This window comes from Mus caroli, unplaced genomic scaffold (assembly GCF_978045245.1).
Source record: "Mus caroli unplaced genomic scaffold, Mus_caroli_1 scaffold_16, whole genome shotgun sequence".
Classification (NCBI taxonomy): domain Eukaryota; kingdom Metazoa; phylum Chordata; class Mammalia; order Rodentia; family Muridae; genus Mus; species Mus caroli.
Window position 1 is genome coordinate 31,952,806 of NW_028227271.1, and position 13,420 is coordinate 31,966,225.

The window sequence follows — 13,420 nt, forward strand, 5'->3', positions numbered from 1 at the left end:
CGTGCTCTTCTTAGGATCCCCCTCACCTGTGCTTTATATGCAAGACCAATTAATTGGTAGATTCTCCAGGGTGAACCGGGTGGAACTGTAGTTTAGCCTCTTGATGGGACCTTAGGTAGAGGGATCATTGTGTTCACTCTACCCCTACTCTGGGAAGGAATTTTAGCAACCGAGAAACAGACTGTGATGAGTGATTCCTAAACCTGTCTGCTTCATTTATTGTTCATGTTAGTTATCACAGCGATTGAAAGAAACAACAAAATATGTCCCAGGGGAGACATCTTCTTACTCTGTGTTAAGTGCATATCCTTGTATCTGTGGGCATGGTGACCCATATACAGATTTTTTCTATTCCCGTTTAGCACATCTCAGATGTTTGTGGGTTTTATCATCCCGGCAGAGAAGTGGTTCAAAGCAAGAGGAAAGTGAGATTAGGTACTTTTGGAATCGACCTGCTCACTACCCACTGCCTCTGTCTGGCTTGATGGCCTCACATCGCAGCAGTGAGAAAAAAGAGCAGTTGCCTCTGTTTCTGTGCACTGTGGTAGAGCCGCTCCTATCAAAGCCATGAACTATTTCCACGCAGACAGTTGGCCTCAGACCACTGTAGCAGGGCTGGTGTGAGTGGCAGTCCTGCCTCTCTTCTGGATCCCTAACATCTGCAGGAGCTTGCAGGGTTCTCCCACTGGGAGCACTGGAACCCTAACATCTACACAGGCTTACAGGGTTCTTCTACTGATGGAGATGTTCGTCTGGTATCTTGGGAGGAATAGCAGAGTATAAATGTTGGAGGAACTTCACACTGTATCCTTCAAAATTGTACAATGAGTGTGTGCTAAGTAAAATAAAAATAAAATTGCAAATCAAGGGAGGGAGCACTACCCAGATAACAGTATGGACTGGGAGGCTGGGAGTCCCACCCACCAGCTGATCTCAGGAGTGCTATGCAGAAACAATGAGAAATGGGAAATGGGGTATTGCTGGGCCATGGGAAATCTGTGGTGCAGGGATTCATAATGAGGGTGGGTTCTGTCCTCACCACTCAGACAGGTTTATCACGAGGAATACCAGACTGGAAAAGCCATTTGGGAAACCCCATTATGGCTGCCAAGTCCGTTTTGATGGACTTTTGCGCTGGCTGTTCCAGCTGCCCAACAGACTTTTCCAGTTTGTCTACCCTTCACTACCATGTCTAAAGCAGGACAAGCCCCAAGACATCTCTGACCTGGCTATCATTCTCCCTTTCCACGTGGATGGGAGACACAGTGGCTTATGTCATTCTCATCCCCCCCCCCACTCCCCAACCCCTAGGTTGTGAGTAAGCCTACAGAGTCAGTCACCTTGTCAACTCTGTCCCAGGCTCAGGTCCACTTAGCCAGCACCTAACACTGCCACAGGGGTAGATGAAACATACAGAAGAAAAAGGAAAGGGTGTGGGGTGCTGTTGTGAGTCCCTTGGTCACAGAGGAGCCTGGTGTGTCTGTTTATAAATGTTGCTACACAGGCAGCCAAATAAAGACAGTCTGCAGCTTAGGAGACTGATTGAGTGTAGGGTGGGAGGGACTTTGCCAATTAAGCAATGTTCTCATCTTGCCCATTTCAAAATACCCTCCCTGGCCCATTTTTAGGAACAGTGCTCAGAAAGAAAAAGTTGAAGGGCATTCATCGGGGGCCAGCACCTGCTCCTGCTCTTCCCTTGGTGACCTCAGCAACCCTACCTGGACTTCCCTCTCCGCCTTAATGGAGACACTGGACTGGTGGATGATCAAAGCTCTTTCTCTCCTCTGAGATGGACAACAGAGTCATAGCCCTTGGTTATCCCAAGGCTCCAGTGAGGGTTTCCTAAAGAGGGCTGGCTACCCGTGCAGAGAGTCCCTAGCACTGCTAAGTGTATTTATGTTTCTGTTTCAGCAAGAAGTGTGAGGGCTGGACAAGGGGCACTGTGCACACATGCCCCTCCCCCCAACCCTGTGCTACAAACTTTCCAAACTGGTCCCAAGCAGCTGCCTCTAAACTTGGTGGGTTATTTCAGAGCTCGCTGTAAAGGGACCAAAATATCTAGTGTGAAGTCCTTAACTGGACAGTTGTTCAAGCTTTCTGGGGCTTCTCAAGGCCTCTCTGACTCTAGCACATCAAAACCTTTATTTGCACAGCCTCCTGCCTCCTCCCCTTCTCTGTCTTGGCCCTGACCTCCTTCAGAGTGTATCCTCTAGGGTCACGGAACTCCATCACTCAAGCCCCGCCCTCTAAACGCCAAAAGGGACTAAGGCTGAGCCCTCCCGCTCTAGCCCCGCCCCAGCCCGTGTTCACGACCCCGCCCACTCCCGGCTCCTCCCCTGTGCCGGGAGCTCTTAGCCGGGGGAAACCCAGAGACCTGCCAGTGAGCCCCTGGGGAGGCCTAGGGCAGCTTTGTTCCTGGACAGCACAGGCTGGAGAGGGCTGTGGCTTCTCCCTGAGGACCCGCTTGGCCCTTTTCTGCTTTGCCCTCTCTCACACACTTGCCATTCTTCTCTGTAACTTTCAGCTTTTCCCTCCAACTGCTGCCTTGAAAGCTAGCTCTGTTTCTGGACCCATGGTCTAGGGGAAGACTCCCACATTTTAGGACTTCTTTCAGTGGCACGCAGCGTGTCTGTATACTACAGGGGAATCCCAGAAGGGGACTGCCTGAGACTGGCATCTTCCCTGAACCCTGCTTCCAGTAGTTCTGATCCCAGGACACAAGCCCAGGCTGGATCCCTTGAACATCTTCCTAGCAGGTAAGGCCCAGTTTTCTCAGCTGCCTGTGTTGGAGGGTCATAGGCTCCAGTGAGGGACGAGGGAGCATAAGAGCTAGCTATACTGCTCCTGTCATCCCTGGCCAGCTTCCTGTTGAAGACCTTTGGGGAGCCTCTGATATGAAGGAAAACAAACTTTTCTTTAGCCTCAGGGGAAATGAAATCTCCAGTATGTACCTGATTGCTTCTTAAGAGCTGTCCAAGAAGGCAGAGAGCACTGTGACACAGTAGCCATCATCAGAGCCCACTGGAGTTGGTTTTTAGAGCTGTTTGGGATGTGCCAGCCTCTGGTGGGGTGAAAAGGACAATGGGGGAGTGGAGGTGGAAGAAGAGCCTATTTTTGATTTGGTATTGATGGGCAAGGGGCTTTGCCTTCTTGCTCTGAATTTAGATTTTTTTTGTTGTTGTTGTTCCTATTTGAGCATGCTGTTGTCCATCCCTGAGACCAGAGAGGTGCCTTAGTCTGTTTGCTTCTGAATATCATGCTCTATAGCAGACCAGGGTTTCATGTCTCCTTCGATGAAGTTTAACTTGGATTGGTTTGTGTGTGGACAGACTCGGCGGTAACAGGCAGACGTGCTTCTGTGGAATGTGGGATGTCCCCAGACATCACTGTAACCATCCTTCAGACCCTTTGCTCTGTGTTGGCGCTTCTTTGTCTACATGGGTCATTCTGGCTCCTCTCACTGACATGCATCTGGGGAAAGGCTAGAAAACCAAAGATCCCTTTTGGATTAGTCCTCCTTACCCTAGGAAGTTCTTCTGCAGGGTTCTGATCTGTTAGAGACAGAAGCTACTTGGAGCTTAGTGATCAGCTATGTGTGGGCCCAGCTCTGACTTATACTCTTTCTTTTATGCAGTTTCCTTATGTTGGATGCCCTCAGCTAAGGGCTATACCCAGAGGGCTTCCATTTCTTAATGTGCCAAGAGAAGGTACTAGGAGTGATTGATTCCTTAACAAGGGAAGTGGCCAGGCATTTGATATCTTAGCTTATTTCTATCTCCTGGAGCCTTTCCTCAACTGTGGTCCTGAGAAGCCACAGAAGGTCATCACCCTTATGTTATCAGAGAGGAGGTTGAATAGGGCAAGGCCTTCTTTCCAGGGCTCCAGCAGGATTCTGGTCATGGGCCTTTAGAAATGCTTACAGCAGAAATGAATTTGTATCTTATTTTACTGGGATGTGTTCAAAGTTTCAACACATTCTCCTATGTTCTTGCACCTCCATAATGGAAGTGAGTGGCATACCAGCCAACTTCCCCCACAGAGACTTCAACTCTTCCATGGCCATTTTTATTACTCGCTCATGTCAGATGTTTACATTTCATTCTCCTTGAATCCCTGCAAGGTCTTCGATGGCTGTCAGAGAAGTGATGACAACTTCAGGCATGCATAGGTTCCCTGGTCATCTGTGACCTTGGGATGACCCTGAAGTGTGTCTGCCTTAGCCTGATGACCACCTCAACTCTTTCTATGTTTAAGTCAACTGTAAGAGGGTCACATATAAGTGTCCATGCACCCAAGAAATGTCTTTGGGACAGAAACCTTATTTGAATGAAAGATTAATAACACTTAGAAAAGTCTTTTGGTATGGAGGGGGAAAGGCAGGTGACCTCTGTGCCCTGGGGTATCCTGGGAAATAGACCTGCAATTTTGTTTCTGATGGGTTGAATTAGGACTAGTGGGACAGTTTCCTTGAACTCTGGATTTCCAGATCAGTTAGAAAAATCATCCAGTTAATTCTCCACTAGGTGGTGAGTCCCTCACTATGGGGCATTCAGATGAAGGCTGGACAGTTATTTCCTGAGGGCATTCGAAAGGCAACTTTAAATCTGGTGCAAGGGTAAGATGAGCTTTTAAGGCCTCTTGCTAGCTTGATATCCAGCCATCTGAAAGTGTACCCTTCCAGTCCTGAATCTCCTCCTTCCTTACTTCAGTGTTCCTGTTGCTGATGGTTTTGAGGGAAGCTAACACTGGTGTGTGATTGTTGTGGCATTAACTGTGAATGGCCTGTGTTCCTCTACTTATGAGTTCATCAATAAATACCAGAGAGATATTACAATAGCAGAGCAAATCGAGAGGGGAGGAAAAGGCCAGTTTCATGGCAAAGGAGCTCTTCTCTCTATGCTGGGCAAATGTCTCAATGTATCATTATTTGCTTTTCTCTAATAGAACCAGAAGGCAAGAAAGGCCTGTGTGATATTTTAGAGTAGGAAAGGTGCCTGAGGATTGTTTAACCAGTCTCGATCCAAAAATTGAAGGTGTGCCGAGCTGCTTGACAAAAATAGTTACAAAGCCTGGGGAGTTGATGGCAGTGGCTTTTGTCCATTTTACAGGTGAGGAAGAGGAGATCCAGAGAGTGGTGTGGATTGGCTTGCTTGGCCTGTAAAAGACCAAGCATGAGGTACTAGGACAGAGAGACTGTGTGTGTGTGTGTGTAGAGAGGGAGGGAGGGAGGGAGGGAGGGAGGGAGGGAGGGAGGGAGGGAGGGAGGGAGGGAGGGAGGGAGAGAGAAAGAATACAACAGATGTGTACACAAGCATATGTATGTGTATTGGGGCAGAATTATTAGCATGTAAGGCAAAGTGGCCAGGCTGAAGTATCTTCCTTTGTACTCATCTGGGGCCAGCACAAGGCTTACTGAGTTAATGGGGACGTGGATGACAATATAATTGATATCTGAATGCATGCATTTTCTGGTATGACCACCTCCCAGCTTTATAAGTCAGTGAAATCAGTCACTTGTTCTTTGATCCTGATATTTCAGGTGGCCTGTAAGCATCCTGCAGATGGAGGAGCCTGCCTGGCCTTACTGACATTCCGCTGTTGTCTTGAGCATCCTTTGGTGCAGAGATACGGGCAAGAATGTACCTCAGATGGTTCCCAAGGAATAGGATTTCTGGGTCGTAGGTTATGGGCAGAGTTCTGGTTCTTGGGACACATTGGGACTAAGGATTCAGGACAAGTTAACAATTGGAGTGTCATCAGCACACACAAAGGAAGCTGTTGTTTGGCAGACACCCAGTGAATGTGTGAGTGGGTGCCACAGTGTCTGCCTGTTGTGGCCCTGAAGATATACTGCCAGAAGCCATTCAGAGGCCTGTGACAAACTGCATCAGGTCCCCAATACCTTCCTCTCATCCACATGTACCTGCAATCACTTGTCCGATCCTAGTGCCTGGCATCATGACTTTTATCACCTCCCTGGCTATGTTTGGGTACACAGGAGAGAATATCTTTTCAAACTTTTGGCTGGAACCATCTCTCGAAAGAAGTTGTTTCTGAGACAGTATACTAGTAGATGCTGGGCAATTGTAGCTGGCTTGGTCTGCTCAGGAGCTAAATTGCAGGGCTGTAGTCTTCCGCCAGTGCCAGAAAGCCGAGAAAAAGCAAACACACCACAGCACCAAATCCGATGAGATTTTATTTGAAACATGGGTCTAAAGCTTCAGTTAGGCCAGCAAGGATCCGTTACAATGCTGGAGCTTGGCTGCTGTGCGCAGCGCTGTGCCGGGATCTGACAATACTGTGTTTACAGTCACCAGTCTGGCAGGAGAACAGCTCTCCTGTTACATGCCCCTACCACAGGGAAATACAGCCAAGGGAAATAAAGCAAAAACAGAAACACAAACATCACCAACAGAGTGGCCACTAACCCCAGATGGTTCTGAGGACACACATACCTCTGGCTGTAGGGGCTTTGTACTGAGCTCTCTGAGTGTCCACTGTGGGGCCCTGGCTGGGCCCTGGCTGAGTCTTGGATCCACCATTTTGTTCACAGGGCCTTGCACCGGTGTAGCATGGGAGGTGCCGCTACCTCCTTAAAGCAGCCTGCAGTGGGATCTTGGACCTCCAAGGTTAGGTTCTCCCTTCATCCAAATGGAAGCTCTCTCCCTGTTACTCTCTAGACTTTTGGGTATGCTCAGAACAATTGAATCCATTTCCCAGGACACACTGTTGAGCTCTGTATAAACAAAACTGGAATCTTTCTTTATTTTTTATTTTATTAGATATTTGCTTAATTTACATTTCAAATGTTGTCCCCTCTCCTGGTTTCCCCTCTGAAAACCCCCTATCTCCTCTCCCTTAGCCCTGCTCACCAACCCATCCACTTCCGCTTCCTGGCCCTGACATTCCCCTATACTGGGGCATCAAGCCTTCACAGTACCAAGGGCCTCTCCTCCCATTGATGAATGACTAGGCCATCTTCTTCTACATATGCAGCTGGAACCATGGGTCCCTCCATGTGTACTCTTTGGTTGGTGATTTAGTCCCAGGGAGCTCTGGGGGTACTAGTTAGTTTATATTGTCCCTCCTATGGAGCTGCAAACCCCTTCAGCTCCTTGGGTCCTTTCTCTAGCTCCTTCATTGGGGACTCTGTGCTCAATCCAATGGTAGGCTGCAAGGGTTCATCTCTGTATTTGTCAGGCAACCGGAATCTTTCTGATTCTGAGACAGAATTCTACTTGTCCCTGGGCAGAGCCTAGGTGTGATCAGCTAGGCTGCTGTTCTTTGCAGACTGACCGAGTGAGGCTGGGGGACATTCCACGAGTAAATGTGAGAACTGGGATTCAAACTGATGACTTGGCCCAATATCCTGGCCTGTAACATTCCACAGAGATCTGTATATTTCATACAGATGAGAAGGTAAAACTGTGTAATTATATAAAGGGAAGTGCATCTAATTCACATAAGAAGGAAAATACAGCTGCTGGGAATGTTACTCTAAATGGCTACCTGGTAGTGTACTTAATTCATAAAGGTGATAATCAGCATGTTGTGACAAAGTACAACTGGCCCAGAGGCCCTTCTCAGTCTTCTCTCTGGAGGGGCAGTCTAGTGAATGTCCCTTTAGAACCTTATCCATATCCAAACACACATGTCAATAGAAATCTAACATGTGAATCATTTTAGGACTAGCAGTTAACAGATGGGAAAAGACACTTTTCTGTATCATGGTGTCTGGCTTGGGAGGCAGGGGGTGGGGAAGGTGTCTATATGTCACTTTTGGTTTGCTTGGTTGGATGCTTTCTGTGAGCACATTGTTATGCTGTGCTGGGACTTCCCTACTTTGTCAGCAAGGTCGAGTGGAAAATAGTGAAAGACCTCTAAGATGCTGGAGAAAGGTAGCTAAGACCCATCTGGCTATAATTGTAGGTGCCTCATGTTCCAATACTTAATCACCTGTTATATCACCCTTTGGCATACATGTGAGGCCAGGCACTGAGCTCTCTATTAGAGCCATTGAAGTCATCACTGTCTGCACAATTCTGGATGCATGAAGAGACTCAGGCAGTTTCTCAGGTTGAAATCCACCCCTGACTCCTGACTCATAGTGGTGTTAGATTCATGAAATTGCAATTAAATTTACATTGCAGTTACGTAAGTCAATGAAATATCGAAATTGAGAAAGGGATATGGGGCTGGTGAGATGGCTCAGTGGGTAAGAGCACCCGACTGCTCTTCCGAAAGTCCAGAGTTCAAATCCCAGCAACCACATGGTGGCTCACAACCATCCGTAACGAGATCTGGCGCTCTCTTCTGGAGTGTCTGAAGACAGCTACAGTGTATTTACATATAATAAATAAATAAATAAGTAAATAAATAAATAAATAATAAAAAAGAGAAAGGGATATGACTGTGAGCCATGCCCAGGCTGAGCCTCCCATATAGGTCCAGGGAGGGTTCTATCTGTTTGCCAGGCACTCTGGTACCCTGGCCATGTGGAGGCCTCCCACTGAGCCCAGGGCCCTAAATTTATGGCCTGGGGTGTGCCAGTAGTCATGAGACAGGCCTAGGTCTGAATTGAGTTCTTCTTTTGGGTAGCTGTGCAGTTTCCAGATCCTTGCATAGGCTCTCTAGGCCAGAGCCTAGGGATCAGAAGCAGAAAGCCAGATAAACACCACCTGGTCAGCAAACATATATGACATCCTTGGATCTTGGCAGGATCTTTTTGGAAGCCTCAAGCTTCTACAGGAAATTTCCTAGAGAGTCTTTTATGTGATTGAATCAAGATCCCTCTTGGTCCCTTCCATTGGTCATATTTGTGGCTCAGTTCTGTGAGGAGAGAGTCACACTGCAGGACACCCTTCTTGTTCCTCTGTGTGCTCATCCTGAAGGCCAGCAGGTTTTTGGTAGAAGCTGAGGTCATCTCTTTGGAGAAAAGAAGATAATTAGGCAAAGAGAGTGACTTATGCTAGTCCATGCTCTCTGGGAAAAGTATTGATGTGTGCATGTATGCATGCATGTATGTATGTGTGTAATAATCGCTCCATTTTAATAAGCTACACATGCAGCTCAGATACTCAACTCATGGACTTATTGCTCTTTATTGCAGTCTCTCTGAGAACTCACCCATATCCTTCACTGTTCCAAGCACTGAGGAAGACAGACCAGACACACTGTTCCTAACTCTAAGGGGTTTAGCAGTGAGCACAGTCAATAAGTTACCTCTTTCCTTGAGGCAAGGTTTTATTATGAAGCCTAGACTGTCACTGAAATTTTGCTATTTCTGCCTGAGCTTCCTGGGTTCTGGGATTATAGACAAGGGCCACTCAGTCCAATAGGCCATTTTTAATATGCTCCTGCAGTGTTAAAACAGGCTATGTGGGACCTTGAGGAGGTTGGTGGCATGCTCCTTACCTGAGAAACTCGGGGTCTATTTTGCTGACACTGCAGCTGGGTTTGAAGGCTGGATAGGAGTCTGTCTGGTAAGGGATATACATCATCTCTTAGTGTTGTGAAGGCAGGAAAAGAAAGCACCGGTGTTGTGGTGTTGTGGGCACAGTGACTTTTGGGCCTGAGAATAAGGATCATGAGCTGGGGTGAAGAGCCATGTGGCCAATACACATACAAGAGGCTGGGGTCAGACTAAGAGAGGTCAGATTAAGAGAGCCCAAAGAAGGTATAAAGCTATAAGAATCCAAATGTCCTAGATGAGGACATTTGTAAATGGGTGAATAAGCCATTCACACACACAGAGTGAAGGAAGCTGGAGATTTATAATCTGGTAAACAGAGGTACAGAGTCTCACCTTCAGAGGGGATGCAGTGAGTTCTTTGTGACAGTGTGCAGAGCCAGATTACAGACCACAGACATGCCTTAGGCAGGCTCCCGCCTGAGGTACCCTAAATGTAGCTAATGCTCTAGGAACAGGAGTGGGACCAGAACTCTCCTCCTTCCTTCAGCAGCCTTATGTACAGATGGCTCCCTTTTCAGAGCCCCGTCCTGCTTTCAGCTGCTGGAATGCTGAGCTGGACTTAAGGCTCCTGTCTTTGGGGACATTTAAGAGATGTGAGGGTGTCAAGAATGGAGACGGCAGGCAGGCACCCACAGATGGATGTTGGGGAAGCCTGTGAATTTGGAAGAAGTTCTCTGAGTGCCATTTTACTGTGGTGTAGAGTTTTCAGTATGCAATTAGACCAAAAAGGATTCTCTGCTTTCAACAGCTCCCTCTTACCAACTGCATGCCCCCTTAGTTTCCCCCTTTTGTCTCTCTCCTCTCCCTTAGCAGCCCCCACCACTGCCATTGCCAAGCAACCAGGCTCTGGACTAGCAATTGCTCTGCCCTTCAAGCCACAGGTGAGTCTCATCAATGTGCCCTTCTTAAAGTTGAAGTGACAGAAGGTAGGGCAGAGACTTGCCCCCCTAACACTACAATAATGCTGTGTAGGCAGAACTGAGCCCAAGTCAGTATGGCTCTTTGCAGACCTGTTGCTTGCTCCGTCAGGTCAGCCCACTGCTATCCCAGAACAGCGGCCCTGCTGTGTGCCTTCTCATCCTCGCCCAGATAAAGGAGAACCCCAGGGACAGCGTGGAGTCCAGCCCACTATTTATATGCATTGCTTCACCAGGGCAGACACTCTTAAAATACACTAAACAGAAATACCCACCGTGTCCTCACGCCCCTGTAATTTGAGCTGATCTGTGAATGAACTGGGCAGAATTCCACGCTGAAAATGTGGAAGAAACTGGCCTGGTGCTCTGGCAGCCCTCAGATGCCTGAAGACTCTAATAAGCAGTAAGAGACATTTGAATGTTCTCCTGCTGATTGAGGGACTGGTTGGGGGCAGCCACCTTCCTATGGCATGGCATTGTTGGCTCCGATGGGTTGTGCTAGTGTGTGTTGAGATGGTTTGGAGGTTGGCCTTTGGAAGGAGAGCTCAGACTTGGTCATTCTCAGAAATCATAGCTAAATTGAGGTCTTGGTCAAAGATGAGATGAGAGGAAGAGATTAGGCAGGGAGGGAGCGAGAGGAAGCGGGGATACCCAGGGGAGTGAAGGCAGAGCCTCAAAGAGGAGGGGTCACTGTCTGTGGCTTTGTGAGATATGGCAAGACTCTGTGGCCTGGACTACTCCACTCTCTGGGGAGCAGGTGAAAAAACTGTAGCAAGCTCCCTGAACACTGTTGTAAGCTCCTTTAATACCCTCAACCTGCACCCCATTGGTCCCAAGAAAACATCTCTTCTAAACAGTAGTTTCTTTTTGTTTGTTTTTTGTTTTTTGTTTGTTTGTTTGTTTTTTGTTTTTCAAGACAGGGTTTCTCTGTATAGCCCTAGCTGTCCTGGAACTCACTTTGTAGACCAGGCTGGCCTGGAACTCAGACATCTACCTGCCTCTGCCTCCCCAGTGCTGGGAATAAAGGCGTGCGCCACCTGATTGGCTGGCATTGTCTCCACCAGCAATCCTTGGTCTCTCAAGTAGTTCTCAATTAGTTCCTCCTGTAGGAGAAGTTTTTGTGGCTGTGCCACCCGGGCGGGTGGGATGGGGGTGGGCGGTTACATAGAGGTGGCCCTTCTATTCCTGCTACAATTCTGCTTCATGCTGTTAAAGTGAATGGACCCAGCTTGAATCTGCTTACCTTTGTAAAAGAGGGTTGGGGAAGTGCTTGACGTGTGAGACTGAAAAGCTGGACCTTGGGAAATACTGGGTCAGTGTGGTGGCAAAGTGACAGACAGTATCGTTCTCACCCCAACATATGAGTGCCCTTCTGTGGACAGATGGCTATTTGCATCTCCTAAGGCAGCTACCTTATTGGGAAGCTTTCCCTTCCCTAGCAGGGATGGTGGAGGTCTGTGTGTACTCCTTCCTGTCATCAGATTCCAGTATCCAAGGAAACAATAAAGTTCCAGGACACCCAGGTTTTCCCATGCCAGCTGCTAGCCAGGGAAGTGGGTATGTTCATGAGAAGCGCTTTGACTAGAATAAAAGGAAGTCTCCCCCAAACAATAGATGGGTTCTGATGCCTGAAGGAGGAGGCAGAGGTGATCCTGGGCAATACTAGTGTGCAGAAACTCAAAGGTGGCCAGTGCAAAGGGCCTTGAGACCCAGACGTACCACAATTGAAGCATTGAATTTTCTCTCTTAACTCAGTTAAGGGTTTAGACTAAGTATGTTTTAGCTTACAAATATGATTCAGGATTGACAGCTGGATGCACTCTGGCTATTGTGGGTGTCAACCTCTGTTCTGGCCCAGGACCTATTAAGTGTGTGCTGCTCTGTTAACCTTAATTGAATTAACAAACTATTTTAATATGGTGTAGAGATTATTATTCTCACCATTGTGATAAAGATACCTGGCAAAAACATCTTAAGAAGCAAAGGTTTATTTTGGTTCACTGTCTGAGCAGATAGTCCAATGCAGCGGGTAGGGAACCTGCAGGAGGCAAGGCAGGCTGTTTCTGTCGTCTGGAAACAGAGAGATGAATGCTGGTGCTTAACCTCCTTCTTCTTATTCAGTCCAGAATCCCACCCTGGAGTCCCACATTAGGCTAGCCCTTCCTTATTCCCTTCTACATTTCTGGAGACATCTGTCCTCATAGGCTTACCTAGAGGTGTGCCTGTATGGTGGCTCTAAATCCTATCGAATTAACAAATCAAGATTAACCATCACACAGGAGTCCCACAAATCTTTTGTTTTCATTTATTTATTCACTTCACACCCCAATCGCAGGACTAGGTGCATCCTCTCCCTCTGAGGCCAGACAAGGTCACCAGGTTCGGGGAACAGGATCCACAGGCAGACAACAGAGTCAGGGACACCCCTGCTCTAGTTTTTGGGGAACCCGTTTGAAAACCAAGCTGCACATCTGTCTTGAGGGGATAAGTCTGGAAGGGCTTCCTTGTCTTATTCACCTGTCAGAACCCTCAGGTTGATCCTGGGGGTTATTGAAAGCACATGCTGAAACAGCTAAAATTCAAGGACTTATGAAAATGAAGCCTCTGCTATCCTCATCCTGACTTCTGGTACGTTGGTCAAAACTTCCTTCCTATGCCTGGTGTCTTAGATCCCATGACTTTCTCAGCACTTAGAGTTCAACAAGGGCTTGCTGCTAGCCAGCTGCAGCAGGAACATTAATCTACTTCTACTTCGTGAAGGGAGCTGTCTGCCCTCCCATCTCAGGCAATGCTAAGCCAGTGTTCTAACTGATTTGGTGGGGTAGGATAATGGGTTCCTCCTTTAGTGCTCTGGATTGTCTCCCTCCTCAAGTATATGCTGAAATCTAACTTTCAGAATGTAGGTGCCATGGTATTTGAAAATGAGGTCTTTGGGAGGTACTGTACCATGAAGTTAGGACTCTCTTGAATGAATTAACTTTGTAAGAGTCCAAAAATTGCTACAGGATGAGATAGGGCTTCCTAGCACAGA

General features: G+C 47.6%; 1 protein-coding gene across 1 annotated transcript in view; it reads left to right on the top strand.

Annotated features, from left to right (window-relative positions):
- Window positions 1-2,401: 2,401 nt before the first annotated feature.
- Col22a1 (collagen type XXII alpha 1 chain) overlaps window positions 2,402-13,420 on the top strand; it is a 248,560-nt gene continuing 237,541 nt past the window's right edge. The window contains exon 1 of the mRNA XM_021183654.2: window positions 2,402-2,756. The gene's annotated coding sequence lies outside the window, so the exon portion shown is untranslated. The remainder of the gene's footprint in view (window positions 2,757-13,420) is intronic.